Below are 18,119 nucleotides of genomic sequence, written 5' to 3' on the forward strand. Positions count from 1 at the left end.
TGTCACATTTTTTTCTCTGTGAGTTATCATAACATTTTGTGTATATTTCCCTGTGCTATACAGTGTAATCTTGTTTATCTATTCTACAATTTTGAAATCCCAGTCTATCCCTTCCCACCCTCCACCCCCCTGGTAACCACAAGTCTGTATTCTCTGTCTGTGAGTCTATTTCTGTCCTTTATTTACGCTTTGTTTTTGTTTGTTTGTTTGTTTTTGGTTTTGTTTTTTAGATTCCACATATGAGTGATCTCATATGGTATTTTTCTTTCTCTTTCTGGCTTACTTCACTTAGAATGACATTCTCCAGGAGCATCCATGTTGCTGCAAATGGCATTATGTTGTCGGTTTTTATGGCTGAGTAGTATTCCATTGTATAAATATACCACTTCTTCTTTATCCAGTCACCTGTTGATGGACATTCAGGCTGTTTCCATGTTTTGGCTATTGTAAATAGTGCTGCTATGAACATTGGGGTGCAGGTGTCATGCTGAAGTAGATTTCCTTCTGGATACAAGCCCAGGAGCGGGATTCCTGGGTCATATGGTAAGTCTATTCCTAGTCTTTTGAGGAATCTCCACACTGTTTTCCATAGTGGCTGCACCAAACTGCATTCCCACCAGCAGTGTAGGAGGGTTCCCCTTTCTCCACAGCTTCTCCAGCATTTGTCATTTGTGGATTTTTGAATGACGGCCATTCTGACTGGTGTGAGGTGATACCTCATTGTAGTTTTGATTTGCATTTCTCTGATAATTAGGGATATGGAGCATTTTTTCATGTGCTTTTTAATCATTTGTATGTCTTCCTTGGAGAATTGCTTGTTTAGGTCTTCTGCCCATTTTTGGATTGGGTTGTTTATTTTTTTCTTATTGAGTCGTATGAGCTGCTTATATATTCTGGAGATCAAGCCTTTGTCGGTTTCACTTGCAAAAATTTTCTCCCATTCCGTAGGTTTTCTTCTTGTTTTACTTCTGGTTTCCTTTGCTGTGCAGAAGCTTGTAAGTTTCATTAGGTCCCATTTGTTTATTCTTGCTTTTATTTCTTCTAGGAGAAAATTTTTGAAATGTATGTCAGATAATGTTTTGCCTATGTTTTCCTCTAGGAGGTTTATTGTATCTTGTCTTATGTTTAAGTCTTTAATCCATTTTGAGTTGATTTTTGTATATGGTGTAAGGGAGTGTTCTAGCTTCATTGTTTTACATGCTGCTGTCCAGTTTTCCCAACACCATTTGCTGAAGAGACTGTCTTTATTCCAATGTATATTCTTGCCTCCTTTGTCAAAGATGAGTTGACCAAAAGTTTGTGGGTTCATTTCTGGGCTCTCTATTCTGTTCCATTGGTCTATATGTCTGTTTTGGTACCAATACCATGCTGTCTTGATGACTGTAGCTCTATAGTATTGTCTGAAGTCTGGGAGAGTTATTCCTCCAGCCTCTTTCTTTCTCTTCAGTAATGCTTTGGCAATTCTAGGTCTTTTGTGGTTCCATATGAATTTTATTATGATTTGTTCTGGTTCTGTGAAATATGTCCTGGGTAATTGGATAGGGATTGCATTAAATCTGTAGATTGCCTTGGGCAGTGTGACCATTTTAACAATATTGATTCTTCCAATCCAAGAGCATGGAATATCTTTCCATTTTTTAAAGTCTTCTTTAATTTCCTTCATCAATGGTTTATAGTTTTCTGTGTATAATTCTTTCACCTCCTTGGTTAGATTTATTCCCAGATATTTTATTACTTTGGGTGCTATTTTAAAGGGGATTGTTTCTTTACTTTCTTCTTCTGTTGATTTATCGTTAGTGTAAAGAAATGCAACTGATTTTTGAACGTTAATCTTGTAACCTGCTACCTTGCTGAATTCTTCAATCAGCTCTAGTAGCTTTTGTGTGGACCTTTTAGGGTTTTCTATATATAGTAACATGTCATCAGCATATAATGACACTTTTACCTCTTCTTTTCCAATTTGGATCCCTTTTATTTCTTTCTCTTGCCTGACTGCTGTGGCTAGGACTTCCAGGACTATGTTGAATAGGAGTGGTGATAGTGGGCATCCTTGTCTTGTCCCAGATTTTAGTGGGAAGCTTTTGAGTTTTTCACTGTTGAGTACTATTCTGGCTGTAGGTTTGTCATATATAGCTTTTATTATGTTGAGATATGTTCCCTCTATACCCACTTTGGCGAGAGTTTTTATCATAAATGGGTGTTGAATTTTATCAAATGCTTTTTCTGCATCGATTGAGATGATCATGTGGTTTTTGTCCTTTCTCTTGTTGATGTGATGTATTACACTGATTGATTTGCATATGTTGAACCAGCCTTGTGTCCCTGGGATGAACCCCACTTGGTCATGATGTATAATCTTTTTTATGTGTTGTTGGATTCTATTTGCTAAAATTTTGGTGAGGATTTTGGCGTCTATGTTTATCAGTGATATTGGCCTATAATTCTCTTTTTTTGTAGTGTCTTTGCCTGGTTTTGGTATCAGGGTGATGGTGGCTTCATAGAATGGACAATAAGAGTTTTAATCAGTATAAAACAATATTTGACAATTTCAATGAAGTGGTTGATAGATGAATGTGACAGATATATCCCTAATGGTGCCAAATTACAATCTATGTGTTGGACAACAAGGCGAGTGTTTCCACATTTGCTCCATTATCCTTGCAGCAGACCTTCCTTATAACTAATGCTGCAATCACACTGGGGACCAGAATCAGATGTTCCATATCCCCCCTTTCCTCACTTTCAAAATAGGGGTAATGAGACCTACCTTTTGGGTTTGCTGTGAGGATCACATAATGTGTGAAATGCCTGTAAATTTCCCAACCCAGTGCCTGACAGTGCCTGAAAAGACTTTGAGAAAGTGTTACTGTCTTCTTTAAATGTTTTCTCTCCAAAGCATACAATATAAAGAATTAGCCCTTTTTTTTCTGAACACAGGAGTACAAACACTCCAGAAATTCCATTAAACCACTGAGAATTTCCAGTTCAGACTTACCAAGAATGTCTTCATTTTCTAATTAAACTGACACAAATAATAGTGTATGTATGATGTTTCCATAAAACCAATGTACTGGAAGTACACTTAAAATATTTTATCTGAAACCAATTATAAGCATTAAAATAAAAACATTTAAGACAAAAATTTATACTTGTTACTTATAACTTTCCATATGAAATTTTCTAAATTTAAGGTTTTCAAGAGCACAGAGTCTTTGTTCTCTAAGTATATCTTACGGGGAGAATAAATCATAGTACATCAAAGTTGTCACTGTTTTTTATGGTTAGAAGCAGTGCTAGAGATAAAATGTTCATGATCTCTAGCCTCTGTTGTTGACATTTTCAAAAACCATTTTTTTCATCTTTTTTCTTCTTTACCATAAATAAGCCCAGGTCCCTAGAAACTTAAGTTTTCTACCATTTGATGTACTTTGAACCTGTGGATTGTTTGTGCCACTGATAAGTTCAAAGGGCATGTCATTGAACAAAAGACTCAAGAAAGATATGATTTTGAATTTACCCTATCATTTGATCTACTCATGTTAATACTCTCAGTGGAGATGTCGAGACTGATTACTCTGTTTCTTCTGATCCCCAGATAATCTCTGCAAATACATGTGAAACAAATACACCTTCAATAAATAGTTAAAAAGTCACAAACTTTCTTCCTCTGATAAAACTTCTCTCCTTTAAGGTAAAGAAACAGGGCACATTAGAGTGAGAGTTTATGCATTTGTTCCCGGGGCATCAGTTGCCCTCTCATAATTGTGCCAGGAAGATGCTCTTTTTTCCCTCCTATGACAAAGGAAGGCTTCCTTTGGGGAAAACATAGCTCTCCGACTGTGATGAAATCAATAACGTCTTTAATATGAATGATGACAGAAAAAAAAATTTAGTCCAGAAGAAGGGAGCCAAATCAGTCACAAAACTGAAGTTGTTCTCTTAGGGCAGCACAAACCTAAAACCGAAGCAGGGTAGAGTGAACACTGGAGTGAAGGGGCAGTATTTAGGAGAGAGAGGTTCCGCTTCTTTGTTTCTGAGTATTATCTGCTCATTTTACAACTTCTTCACATGATCTCTGAGACTTGCAAAAGTTCCTAGACAATTGTGTGACTGCAAGTTCTCACTACCAAGCATAGCCTTCTATTCCCTGGTTATTCTGGCCCCAACCCATCTTCCTGCCAGAGGCCCAAGCAGTCAACTACACCCTTAGTGTTAGTGCTAAATAGCATGAATTACCATTTCCTGGATTGTTAACACCAATGCCTTTGTTTACTATTCAAACATCCTTCCAAAGGCAAGAATCTTTCTACTCTCTGATCTATGCGCATTCAAAGCCCTTCTGAAATACTTCCTGGGCATGAACCTGATTCAGATAGCTAAAACTAAAATTAACTTCAATATAAAAATGCAAATATGTGAATATACTTTTTATTTTTCTTATTGCAAAAACAACATATCTTAAATTTAGAAATTAAGGAAATAAAAAAATTTCTTTAGGATAACAGTAGAATAGGCCACTTAGAAAACATTATAATTAATTACTTCTACAGATATTTACTAAGCTCTTAGTGTGTATCAAAGACTATGCCAGGTGCTTTCTAGGAATGATCTTATTAAATCTTCATGATCAGTGAACTCGACAGAATAGTGAAAATCAGGCAGGCAGAACAGAAAAAAGAATTTTAAAAATGAGGACAGTTTAAGATACCTCTGGGACAACATCAAGCGTACTAACATTCACATTATCAGGGTCCCAGAAAGAGAAGAAAGAGAGAAAAGTATAGAGAAAAAATTTTGAGATAATAGTTGAAAATTTCCCAACCAGGGAAAGGAAACAGATATCCACGTCCAGAATCAGAGAGAGTCCCAAACAGATCAACCCAAAGAGGACAACACTGAGAGACATTGTAATTAAAATGGCAGAAGTTAAAGATAAAGAAAAAATATTCAAAGCAGTAAGGGAGAAGCTACAAGTAACAAGCAAGGGAACTCCGGTAAGACTATCAACTGACTCGTCAGCAGAAACTCTGCAGGACAGAAGGGAGTGGCCAAATATATTTAAAGGGATGAAAGGGAAAAATCTACAACCAAGAATATTTTACTTAGCAAGGCTTTTGTTCAGATTTAAAGGAGACATCAAAAGTTTTACAGACAAGCAAAAGCTAAAAGAGTTCAGCATCAGAAAACCAGGTTTACAAGAAATGTTAAAGCAACTTCTCTAAGTGAAACAGAAAGGCTGAAACTAGAAACATGGTGGAGGGAATAGCTCAGTTGGAGAGTCCATGCCTAGCATGCATGAAGTCCTGGCTTCAATTCCCAGTATCTCTGTTAAAATAAATAACTATGCCTAAATTACCACCCCCCCATAAAAAAATTGAAAAACTAGAAATTACAAAAGGAAAAGTCTCATTGGTAAAGGCAAATAGACAATAAAAGCAGAAGACCACTTATAAAGCTAGTAGAAAGGTTAAAAGACAAAACTGAACTGCCATTAAAAAGAGAGGAATCATCATATGTAGTTGGCTACCGGCTCTATCAGACAATGTGAAAAAAAAAAGTTATAATTAAAAAGAAAAACCTTTGAAATGGGTTACAAATCATTATGTTTTTTTTCATGTAGGAAAACCTGAAGGAAAAAAAGCTAAGTGTTTATGCATATTGGTAAATAATGGAACTGGAATTTAAACTGAGTGTTTGGGTTACATTACATCCCCTCTAAGCTAAAGCCTTAACCCAGCATCTCAGAATGGGACTTTATTTTGAAATGGGTTCACTGAAGATGTAATTAGTTAAGATGACGTTATACTGGAGCAGAGTGGGCCCCAATTCAATATGACTGTTAACCTTATACAAAGAGGAGATTGGGACACAAAAACCAAACAAACACACATGTAGAAACGATGACGTGAAGAGGCACAGAATGCCATGTCAACATGAAGGCAGACACTAGGTTAATAAGGTGCCTAAGTGCCAAGGGATGCCAAAGATTTCTAGCAAACCACCAGAAGCCAGGAGGGACACATGGAACAGATTTCCCCTGTGGGCTTTAGAGGGAACAAATCCTGCCAACAGGATTGATCTTGAACTTCTAGCCTCCAAAACTGTGAGAAAATACATTTCTGTTTTTTAAGCCTCCCAGTCTGTGATACTTTGTTAAACAAACTTAGTAAGCTGTCACATCCAGGTCTCCAAAGTTTGTGGTTTCCACGTATCTAATTATTTGCCATCAAATCACTTCTCTATTTAAACTTCCTTTGTACAACAGATAAACACTTTTATGGAAGAGAATTCAACAGTGTGATTGTGTCCTGAACATACCTAGTTTCACAGAAAATGAGTCAATAAATACTGATTACTGAAAAAATTCTAGCGGAGAGAAATTTGTAGCAAGATACATTAAAAATACTCATCCTTAATACCATGGAAGGAATCGCTCTCATTTTCTGTACCCAGGATCATTACTGTCCTTTTAGGGTCACCCCTTGTATAAAGGGTCTAGAAGCCCTGGAGCTACATTTTCCAGAATTCCTTGTTGTAGAATTCCAGGTTAGAATTCACCAGTAATGGGCACTCTCACAAGATCTGCAAAGCTGAAAAGAAAAGCAGGCGTTTTCCTGCTGTGGAAATGGCAGACAGCCATAGATTTTTATCAGACCTGGCATTTGCCTCAGCTTCTGGGTCCTCCCCATGAATCTCACCTCTTTCAGATCTGCAGGTCACTCTGGAGCACACTTTGACCATCTGTTTGGCAATAACCAATATCCAGATCCTATTACTGAGACTAACAGCTACTGGTGCTCATTTCAGACCACTCCGCCAAACTTCTAACAGTGTTCCTGCATTAAATCTCTTCTTAATTGAACATTCTAGAGTTTTCTTGACTGAACCTCAACTGTTAAAGGAGGCAAAAGGATGCAGACTAAAAAAAAATTTTTTTTTTTTCTGGTGAGCTTCCACTTCGAGAATCTCACCACTGTGTACTCAAAACTAGGGAGCAATTTCAAGAGACAGAAATACCTTTTCTTACACTCAGTGGGCATCTTCACTGAGAAAGATTCCACTTTGGCATACACAGGTAAGTCTCAACCTCATTTCCTACTTGACAGATTAAAAAAAAAAAAAAATTAACTCCAACCATGATGACTTCATGGCAGCTCCCGAACCCAGACTCTGCATCAGCTCCTTATATACAATGCTTGCCTCTTCCTTCCTAGTGTGGCAGACTTTGCTTGAACTCACATTACCTCTCTAAAGGCTGCTTTACAAATTTATACATTTGTGTTTTTTACATTCTCATCCTTTTTCTCTGCCCAATCTCAAATTCCTTGTTGTCAATTAATTCTAGACACTTTCCCAGTCAATATGATAAAGCATGTGTTCAAAGGGGAGGGTAAAGATCCATTAAGTACCCAGCTGAAAGCTTCAACTTAGTTACTACCATATTAAAGTAACTAAGCACTTAAATGATTTTTGAGCCTGCCTTTGAGAAAGACATCTGCAGTAAAATCAATATGTGAATAAAAGAAAAGGGACCCATTTCATACCCAGTGTTCAAATAGGACAGCTTTGTTTACTAGAGTGTGACCTCTGCAGACCTCTGAAATGAGTCATTTCTCCTTTCTGGGTATTCTAAAATAAAAATAGACCTTCCTAACAGATAATACATAGGTTTCTGGCACTATTTTATAAGCACGGTATTTAGCATAACAATTGTTGGTAGGCATTGGTGTTATTTACCTACAGTTAGAAAGATTACTGTGGCTCACTTGTAACCTCAAAGAAACTTTTAGAGTAGAATATACTTTATTTCATGACTTATAAAAATCTCATTCATTAGATGATTTTCTCTCTATTAACTCATTTAAATTCTGACTTAATAACATGGAACTTTGATCTCTTCTCCATTTACCTTCTTGAAAAAGGACTGGAATTGAAAAAAATGAAATATAATCACCTCTACAACTTCAAAGATAGAGTAATTTTGCTTTGAAGGAGTTTGACAATTTTTTTTTCTGGACTCAAATAACTTCTGACAGTTAATGAAACTAATTTAAGGGTGAAGAGATGAGGGAAATGACAGAAAATTTGGAATATTTGCGGTATAGAGGTGAACACCTAAGAGGCATAAGGAAATGGCAACTTAAAAAAAAAAATTCCTTTAAGTCTTCTTTAAAAAAGTGTTTTGCTCTAAGCAGAGGGGAAAAATAAAGACCAATGCATAATCTACCTGAAGTCTCTTTACAGATCACAGTACCGAGGTATCTAGATTCATTTATTTGTATAAGACCAGCATAAGAAATACCATCACGGGTGTAAGGAGATCAGTAAATTTCTCTGGTTTAAAATTTTATTTATTTACCAAGTACATTATCTTCTTCAAATATCTTTGTTCATCAGGTTATATACACTTTTTAAATGACAGAAAAAGTACAATAAGCCTAGTCACGTACTTTTGACCTGTCAACTTTGAGAAGGCATTTAAACTGAACCAGGCAAGACTTCTTCCCTTAGCCTACTCTTCTGTCTTATCCATGAAGACTGAGGTTTCAAAATATTAGAGCAGGGATTTGGATTAAGTCCAGGAAGTATAACTTGTAGTTATTTTCAATAAATACAAACGAAGTAATATTGTGAGATGGAATTTTGTTTAAAGAAATAAAGAACTCTTCTATTCACGGAAATAAAAATTAAAATGATTTTTCTGAAAATAAGTATCGATGTAGCAAATGCAATCCTTTGCTTCCAGATAACTTAGTATTTTGCTCTTATCTGTTGTACCAGATAACCTCCCAAAGAGAAAACTGCTTGTCTAACGATAACATTGAAATTTAGTTAAATAAGACCTAAATCATAGGAAAGATAAGATAAAAAGAAATCATTTGACCTATAAAAATTACCGATTAATTACAACTCAAAATTAAATATTCCTTTTCAAATTCAAAACCTTTAAAAAATATTATTATCCAATTCCTTCCTGAGTTAATACTTTTGTACTTGAACACAGAGATTTGCTGACCATCCTGTAATACATACTTGAGCCATAATACATTTTCATGATAATACGTAATGTTAGTTTTTGCATTATTATTTCTAATAATAAAACAGGATTAAATAATTATTAATCACAAGAAATATTTAGTCAGAGAAGCCTGGTTTCAAAGCCTAATTTCTCCATACTTAACTGTATGTTGTTGGAAAAGTTATTTAACTTCTCTGAGACTTAGTTTCTTTGCCATGTAAAATGAAATAATTAAACATATCTGAGAGGTAAGTTTTTTAAAAAATGAGATAAATGAAAAGGTCTCAGCTTGGGGGATTGGCACATATAAGTGTTCAATAAACAAAGCTTGAAATAAATTGCAGGAGCACCTATTGCACAGTTGGGTCTATATTCTCCTTAAACTTATTTAAAGTAATGTTTCAAATAAGTTTACTTTGTGTAACATGTTAGATTTAGCACCTAAGTGTTCTAACTCTGTAAACTTGATTCCTAAGTGATTACTCAGAATTCCTTAATTAAATGTATCTTCCTTTCTTCCTCCCTTTCTCCTCTTATTTCCTGTTTTCCTTCCTTCCTTCACTTTCTTCTTTTTTTTTTTTTAAGTTGTGAGTCACAAGAGCCATCCTAGCCAGTAGTGGCAAATGATGCAAACGGCCTTGCCCGGACACTATAATGACGAATGGGTTGGCAGGCTGAGCTAGAACAGTGATTCCCAATCTTGCCACAAGATAGGTTTACCTAGCGAACTTTAAGAAATTAACATAACTTGGCGCAAGTTACATTTAATAAATTTAAATGTATAAGGAGTGTGACTCAGAAATACGGAGGGTTAAAAATTTCCCCATGTGATTCTGATCTATTTGGTCTATAAATAACATTTGAGGACAACTGTTCTAGAGAGGGTTGTTTTTTTTTTTAATTTAGAAAATGCTGTATTACTAAAATTAATGCAGAAAATCAGTTTCTTTGTTCACACCTGACTTCCTACTGACCAATGAGGCAATCTGGATTCTAGCCCTCAGCCAAAACAAAAAGTCAGACTGCAATTACATTTTCATTCATACGGTCAATAAAAATTTATTTAGTATCTAACTAATATGTCCCAGGCACTTTTTCTTCAACTCCCTGACCCTAAATTAATTGCTCTTCAAATTCTTTCTCACACTCCAAGAATCTCCAAAGTCCTTGTGCACTCAGCCCATGAAAAACAGAATACTTCAAATGATTCCTTCAACTGAAAAATTCTATTTGCAATGATATAACGAATGTAAGCAAGGAGGATAACCTACTCACAGGCTGGAGCCCTGCTCCTCTGGGGACATCTACTGCCCCGATTACCACACACTATCTCTCCTTTGTGGACCACACAGCAGAAGGCAATGCAGAGACAGTAGCCACTCTCATCCCTGGCTCAGTACTGCATCTAACTCACCTTAACGTATTTGAAAATTATTTCTAGATGATTTCACTTAAGGATGTTCAAGAGGAAACTTCAGAAGCATACCGAGCACTCAGAAATGCTAAGTGAAGTGGAGAACATTTGCCAAAAGCAGTGTAGCTTCTGAGAGGGAAAAATTTTAGTCTCAGGGATGAAGTTAAATGTAACATATTAGATAACTCAGTAAATAGAATAAATACCTTATTATTCAGTCATCTGTGCCTCAGCTGGCTTCATATAAATCATTAACAAATGAACTGACTCCTCTTACAAAGAACTAGTCTCACATGGGTGGTATTTATGCTGCTGTATCTGTCTAAGGGTTCCATCTATTATTTACTGAACTAGCAAACAACTTGAAAAACAGGAGAATCAACTCAAAATATTTTGTTACAGAGCTGCTTGCCTTAATAATTTCAGAAAGAAGCTCTGTGCGTCCCCAAAACTCTTTTCAAAACATCTGTAATAAGAACCTGTCACCAATAGTAAATATTCTTTAACCCACATGATAATATTCAAATAATTGGTAGTAGGTATTTGGAGTACAGTGTTGTGAAGAACTGTGATGTCATGTCCGGACTTCTCAGAAATGAGTCCCCAGAAGGGATGGTGATGTCTGCTGTGGTCCAGGGACAGAGCTGTTCTTGGGTCAGCCCTGCTGAGGAGTCAACATTACTGCATTATATTATAATGATCTATTCATGTGCCTGTCACCCTCATGGATAGATACTACTTCAGGAGAGGGATTATACTTTATCTTTGTACCATTAATGCAGCAGAGTTCCATAACAGCCATTTGATGAATGACTGAAAGGCAAGAAATCAGGTGGTGGTGTGGGTAAATTGCTGTTCTTTCCAAACGTAAAATCAAGTATCTCTATATGTGATGACTCAGCTTACCACTCACATCCTCTCCACTATTTCACACAATCTAGCCTTCTGCCTCAAAGGAACCAGGAGATATTTTGACTTTTCACTCAACCCAATTTCTTTTCAAAATGACCTTCTGTGATTCCTTATTATACCTATATTTATATAGGTTATAATCTATATATTACTTATTATATCCATCCTTTGACTCCTCATGCTTACTATTATCCTATAAATATTTTTATTGCTTTTTTAAAAATTTCAACAACCTTTTCCAAGGTCAAGGTGTCAATAATTTAAAGATTGAACATACAGATACATGCACATACATATTTTAAAAAGCAAATTATCAAGATACCTTAGTTTAAAAATAACTTATTTATTTCCAATATATGTACTTTTCACATAGTTTTAGAATTCAAGTAATTTACAGCTGATTGCCCTTCTAGTAAACAATTCCAAAAGCAGTTAAAATTGAGTATAATGAAGATGAATAATTCTTTGGAGGTTTGTTAAAGTCACACTTATCACCATGGGTGTGAGTACTTACAGCTTGGTATTCTTCAATGAGATTGAAATAATTAGCTAATAACACAGAGGGCACCCGGTCCCTGGACAATCACACCAAAACTACATCAGTTTTGTTTTTTTTTCCTAAGCAGTTACTCACTGATCAAGCATTTACTGAGTACCTGTTGTAAGAAAAGCATTTGGTGGCTGTCTATACCATAGCCTATCTCCATAAAAAATTTCCAGTCCATCTGAGGAACAGGTATTCACACAGAGAAAAGGAAGCAATACAGGGTTATAAAATAAGAGCAACTATCTAATAACGTTGAAGTCATTTTTAACATAGTCCTCTCATTTATGTACCCTGAGGCCCATTCAATCAGTGACCAAGTCTTATTGAGTCTTCCTGAAAAATATTTCTCTAATTCATCCACTTCTGTAGAGGTTGGCTGTCACCAGTCTTATTCAAATCAGTTATCTCTAGTAACTTGTATCAAGAACCTTTCCTGTTCAGTTTCTGGTCTCTCTAATTTATTTTCACAGTAACAGTGACACTCGTTAAAAATCCACCTCCTCACAGAAGTTAAAACAACATCTAGTGCATGGTGGGTGTTACAGAAATACTAATATTAAAAAAAAAATCAGAAAGGTAGTAGAAGGCTTGAAATTAAAACTACAGGGATAGAAGAAACATATATTTTTGCCCTACTGTATTCCACATATTATACATGCTTTACCTCAGTTAATCTTACTAATATTTCCTTAGAGATTGGCAATTCTGATGATGATGAAACTGACTTAGATAAAGGTGAAATAACTTGTCCAAGATCACAAAATAGTACTAAGTCAGAGAGCTGGGATTCAAACTCAGGTTTCTATGACTTGCTCCACTATAACACAATAGCCCAGTTACCTTAATTTTAGCCTAATTAGTGGAAATGGGGAGCCAGATAAGATGTTTGAATGAGGGAATAATATGAGATATATGATTGTATATCCTGATATATACATAAGATTATATATACTGATAATCAAAAGTATGATTCTGTAGGCAAGATATTTGGTGAGTAGAATAATCTGGAATTACAGAGTAACACATTGATGGAATCAGTTGTTACAAGGTTTGGGGAAAAAAAGAGTTAGGTAAAAGGTTCAAAATTCTGACCTAATGGTTTCACATATTTGAACAGCTTTATAAAAGCAAATCATCCTCTCTTGAGTTCAAAGATATTTTCATAAAGAAAGCATTCATTAATAGGCGAATGGTATAAGGTAGATGGTCTTAATCAGGAATGAAAGACAAAAAAGCTACGAAAGAGGTAATGCAATCTGACAACTGTAACCAAAAATTAAAAGCCAAAAATATATAAAGAGAGGGCATGGTCATCAATATATTCAAGAGCCTGTCAAAGACCAGAAAAAGAAATTATCTTCTGTGCTGTCTCATGGGAAAAGCCAAGCAAATGTTATAATTTATCATTTTATGATATCTACAAATCTTTAAAATAAAATCATAACTTGACTTCAGTTACTGAAATCCCTTATTAATAAGAAGTTTTTGAGTTTTAAAAATGTATTGCTAATATCAGAGAAATGTTTATGATAACATTAGTCTTATGGGATAAAAGAACATACAGTTACATACAAAATGAGAAAAATATACGCTTTGACAATCCACTGAAAGATTAGCCCTAGTAGCAAAAATTTAGGATTACCTAAAAGTCCAAAAATAAGTGAATAACTAAATATAATACATTCCCTGCTAGAAATTTTAGATAGGTAATCAAAAATAAGTAAGTAATAGATGAAGAAGCCGAGAAGAGATAAAATGGAGTGAAACAGAATTTATTTTTAATGGAATAGTATATTTTTTTCTTTTTTAAAATTAACATAATTACTCTGTGGCTGTTAGAATTTAAGTGTTTTGTGATATGATTTTAAAAATAAGGCATAGATGACATAATGATAAAAATTCTTATATGTCTTTTTAGTTTAGTAACAAATTCCAGCTGTTTAAATATCCTTCTTTTACTTTTAGTAACATCTTTTATTTAAGTATCAACTTTCCTTATTTACAGTGAGCTATTGCAGATTAGTATTATGTGTAATGCAGTTCTGCATCAGATACCTGACAGTTACTAGAGGTTGGCTGGTTGTTCGGAGGGTCCCTGCTGAGTGGTGCCAGCCTGCCTGGGTTCAAACTCCACTTTGCCATTTACTGTCCATGCAACATTAATTTCTGAATGCCTCAGTTTCCTAATCGGCTATTAGGTATAATAACAATAACAACAACAACAACAACAACAACAACAACAACAACAACAACAACAACATCATCTACCTCATAAGGCTCTTGGGCCCAAAGCAGAGAAAGCACTTAATAAAATTTGAGGGCAACTTAAAACACAGTTCTGCATCTTAAACCTCACTGTGCACCTGTCCCCAGCACAGACCCCATGTCTGCCTATTGGTTAAGTGAATCAATGAAACAATGAGTTAGAAAAAAAAAGTATGCACGTTTTCTGTATTATTATGTTAGTGACAACTCTAAATTAGGTCTTGTGCTAGATGAAGCTATAAAGAGAAGCAGAATTCACGAGTCTCCATGCTCAGAGATGTAAGAAGCTAATGAGGAAAATGGACAAATACACAATGGATGAAAATTCAGTAAGATGAATTCTCTGATAAAACAAGGCACCGGAGTCAATGGAAGCTCAAGGCAGGAGAAGTAATTCAGCTCACAAAGGGCTAGTCAGAGGTAAATTCTGACTTGAATTTTGAGCCTCAAGTGGGTAGAAATCGTCCCATTTGGAGAAAGAAAGAACATATGAATAAAAAAAGATGTGGATTCAGGAGAACTGGTGAGTTCATACTGAGTGTGAAATACCACTGGAACATCCATGTGAAGGTACCAGAAGCAGTTTAATATGCAATTCTGTCTAAGATGGAAAAAAGATTTTCTGGCATTCGAAGCTTTTATAAATTGAGAAGGCTTTGTAGAGAAGAATAAAACCTGTAAATAAAAGTAGGTACAAAAATGAATGCTTTAGGACTTACATAGAATTTAAAACAAGAAATGACAACACATTTTTTAAAGATAACAAATAACATAACTATCACAAAAGCTAAAAGTAACATAAACCCATTATGATTATTAATATCCCCGAGAGACAAGTCTCCATAATTTATTTTTCCTACAATGTTTGGATGTGTACTCTTTAATTGTCTCAACACAGAACAGCAATTTCATAATATTTTTTTAGAGAAATGGAAAGATAATTCAGTCTTTCTTCTAACATGTTTGATTGAAATTTATTTTTATTATAATTGTTTAGAAAAGTTTCTTAGTCTCCAACTTTTTATTGATAATTTGCCTATGTAACTTTCTCTGCAGTTTCTTACTCAGAAGAGACTTCTTGCCCAGGGACAAGCCCTAGGGGAACTCTAACCTTCTCATCTATCTTGGCCCCACTCAGTTCAGCCAGGTCCTCTCCACCCCTTCTCTGCACTCCATGAGTCCTGGAGAGACTGCTTTCACCATGATATGGTGAGAGCAGAGAAAATGGTCTTGAATCTGGTGTCTTTATGATTCCCATGCAAGGAGTACAGCATTACCTTTTCTTTATCATACTCTTTAGGTTCAAAGATAGGGTCCAAAAGTTTGATGAAATCTACCAACAGCAGAAGGTGAACTGGGGGTTGGAGGGAGACTGAGGGATTTTGAAGGACAGGCAGCCCACATGTTTTACCCACAGCCACAAGATCACCACAGGGCAAAGAGTGACCCCGACTGGGGCAGTGCTTCACGATTCTAGCCTATAACTAGAGTTGCACGATCCCTCCTGTATGTGAACATGTTGGAGACCTGGAAGGGGGTCCAGCAAGAAGGGTATCTACAGCTAAAGCCTCTTTTACTATTTCTGGGTTCTAGAACTTAGATGACAGAACATAACATTAGTTCCTAAGGCCTATGCAAAAAGTATAAGATATATTTCTGGCTTGGAGGATATTCTGATATTCTCATCAGCAAATCCACATTGTACACTTGCATATGTAATAGTCAAATGTGATTCTGTGCAGGCAGCCATTCATAAATGTTAAAGAAATGCCACAATCAATCCTGTAGAGAGAAAGGGATGTTTCAAACACATTGGGTAGTTAGAGAAGGCTTCATGGAGAGGTGACTCTTGAATAAGGCCTTGAACTACAAATAGAATTTATGTAAACACAGGGTGGGTAAAAATCATTAGAACTACCAAAAATAACAAGAACAAATATTTGAAAGAAGGAATCCAAAGTACAAAGTACCATTCCAACCAGCCACACAGAAGTCATTAAAAAAATAATAAGGCTATGTGGATGTTGCCAGTATTTATGAGAAATGGTCTTAAGTTCTACAGTCATACGTGACACAGAGTTTGTTAAAATTTCATCCTCAGGCCAAATAGAAACACAAAGAGAACGACTTCCTCTCCTCAGTAGTAGACTGGAAAGACACTGTGATTTATAGAAGCAGAAGAAAGAAATACAAAGTTAAGCATTCCTGTAATAAATACACCTGGATAGGTTGACCTAGAAAAGTTATAGTTTTTTCTGTGGGTGGGATTGGCAGCCTCAATTTCCTAGAACATTTTGCAAAAGAGAGACACTCTGCACATCCCTTGTCGGATAGAAATAATAATGAAATTGAAAAGAATAATAAGTGTCGCTCCCTGGATGCCTAGTTGGATTGCAAAATAAGATCCCAGTGCTGCGTTAACACTGTTATCTCCATTTCCAAGCTGTTCATACAGAGTGGGCTGGAAGATATGGATTTGCATATTCAGTGCAATTGTATTGAAATGGAAATAATAGCATTTCAAATATGTAGTGACAATTTTCCCTCAAAATATAATTTTACAATAGAAAGCAAGAGAATGTAAGAAGATTTTTGGAAAATAAATAGCAGAATAAATGCCAATATAAGCTTTGTTCTCCAAACACTCCAAAATTCTAGCAGTCAAATTGTATCACATCATTTAGGACTTCACTAGCAAGATTCACTTCCTTTCTTCATTCATCCAATTTAAATCTGTGAAATCTAGACAATAAAACATTGTTCTATCTCAAAAGGAAATAATCTTGTACTTACCTTATTAAACATTCTAAAACTGTTCCTTGAAAGCTAAAACTTCCAGAAAAGGAGTGTTCCTCAGCCCCATTTAATATACGTATGCATTAGACACTGGTTACTATTTTGATCTTTTACTTCACTCCACTCACTGTGACCTGACCAGCCTCAAAGAAAAGAGGTCTGTACATACTACTAAAAAATTCCATTAATAATTCACTTCCAAGTCCAAGTGTAAATGTCAGTATTTGACATTACATATTGACTTTTCTGACAGTCACTTTCTCTTAAATACACATCTGTTAAAAAAAAAAGAAAGAAAGAAAGAAAAAATTTTATATATGCATGTTCTTCTTATAAAAATTGTAGCTAACATTTATTGAGTGTTTACTGTGTCAGACACTTTGCTAAACATTTCACATGAGTAATCTTGTTTAATACTCATAACCTTACAAGCTAGGTATCATTATTATCTGTGTTTTGTAGGTAAATTGAGATGCAGAGAGGTTAAGAGAAACAAATTTAGTCAATCTGACTATAAGTGACTGTGGGTTTAACCCCTAAGCTCTAGCTTCCCATAATGTGTAAAGGAAGAGCACTTTTTGGGAGCACAATTCTTGACTAAATTAAAATTCTAGAATGACTAAAAACTTCTTTACTCAAGAGACTCCATTTTTTAATGGAAAATAAGAAAGGAATTTTATCATTCTAAACATAGCCTCCTCTCCCCAATTCAGTTCTCCAAGAAAAATTAAGATTTGTCCTATTTGTACTTTCTGAATGCCTAACATATGCAGATTGTCTGGTTTTAGAAAACTGTGGATCCCATGATTGAAAAAATAAAGAGGCCCAGGACATCTAAGAGATCCCATGAGTAACTTCAGAGCAAGACAAGATCTCCCTGAAATTACTTTTAAAAGTTTGAATTTATGTAGATACAAGTGGTTTTCTGAATCTAGAGTTCACAGCTTTCAACACCTTTCCCGTGGCTCAGTGACAACCCAGAGTTAACTATTACTGTCTTGGAGGAAATAAACTAAGGGAGTCTACTTTTCAACTAGGCCACTCAGAATTCCCAGGTCAAGAAAGTCCTCTGTCCACATATACTGCAAAGAACTCATTAAAACTTAGGCTTCCCATGTGAATGCAAAAAGTTCAAACTCTACCATGTGGAAAAGTACAAGTTATCC

General features: G+C 35.4%; 1 long non-coding RNA gene across 6 annotated transcripts in view; it reads right to left on the reverse strand.

Annotated features, from left to right (window-relative positions):
• Nucleotides 1-17,097, reverse strand: part of LOC141578851 (uncharacterized) — a 382,879-nt gene extending 365,782 nt beyond the window's left edge. For all 6 annotated transcript variants that reach the window (XR_012509649.1, XR_012509644.1, XR_012509645.1 and 3 more), the window contains exon 1: nucleotides 16,951-17,097. This is a non-coding gene — a long non-coding RNA (uncharacterized LOC141578851). The remainder of the gene's footprint in view (nucleotides 1-16,950) is intronic.
• Nucleotides 17,098-18,119: the final 1,022 nt, after the last annotated feature.

Source organism: Camelus bactrianus, chromosome 10, assembly GCF_048773025.1.
Source record: "Camelus bactrianus isolate YW-2024 breed Bactrian camel chromosome 10, ASM4877302v1, whole genome shotgun sequence".
Classification (NCBI taxonomy): Eukaryota; Metazoa; Chordata; class Mammalia; order Artiodactyla; family Camelidae; genus Camelus; species Camelus bactrianus.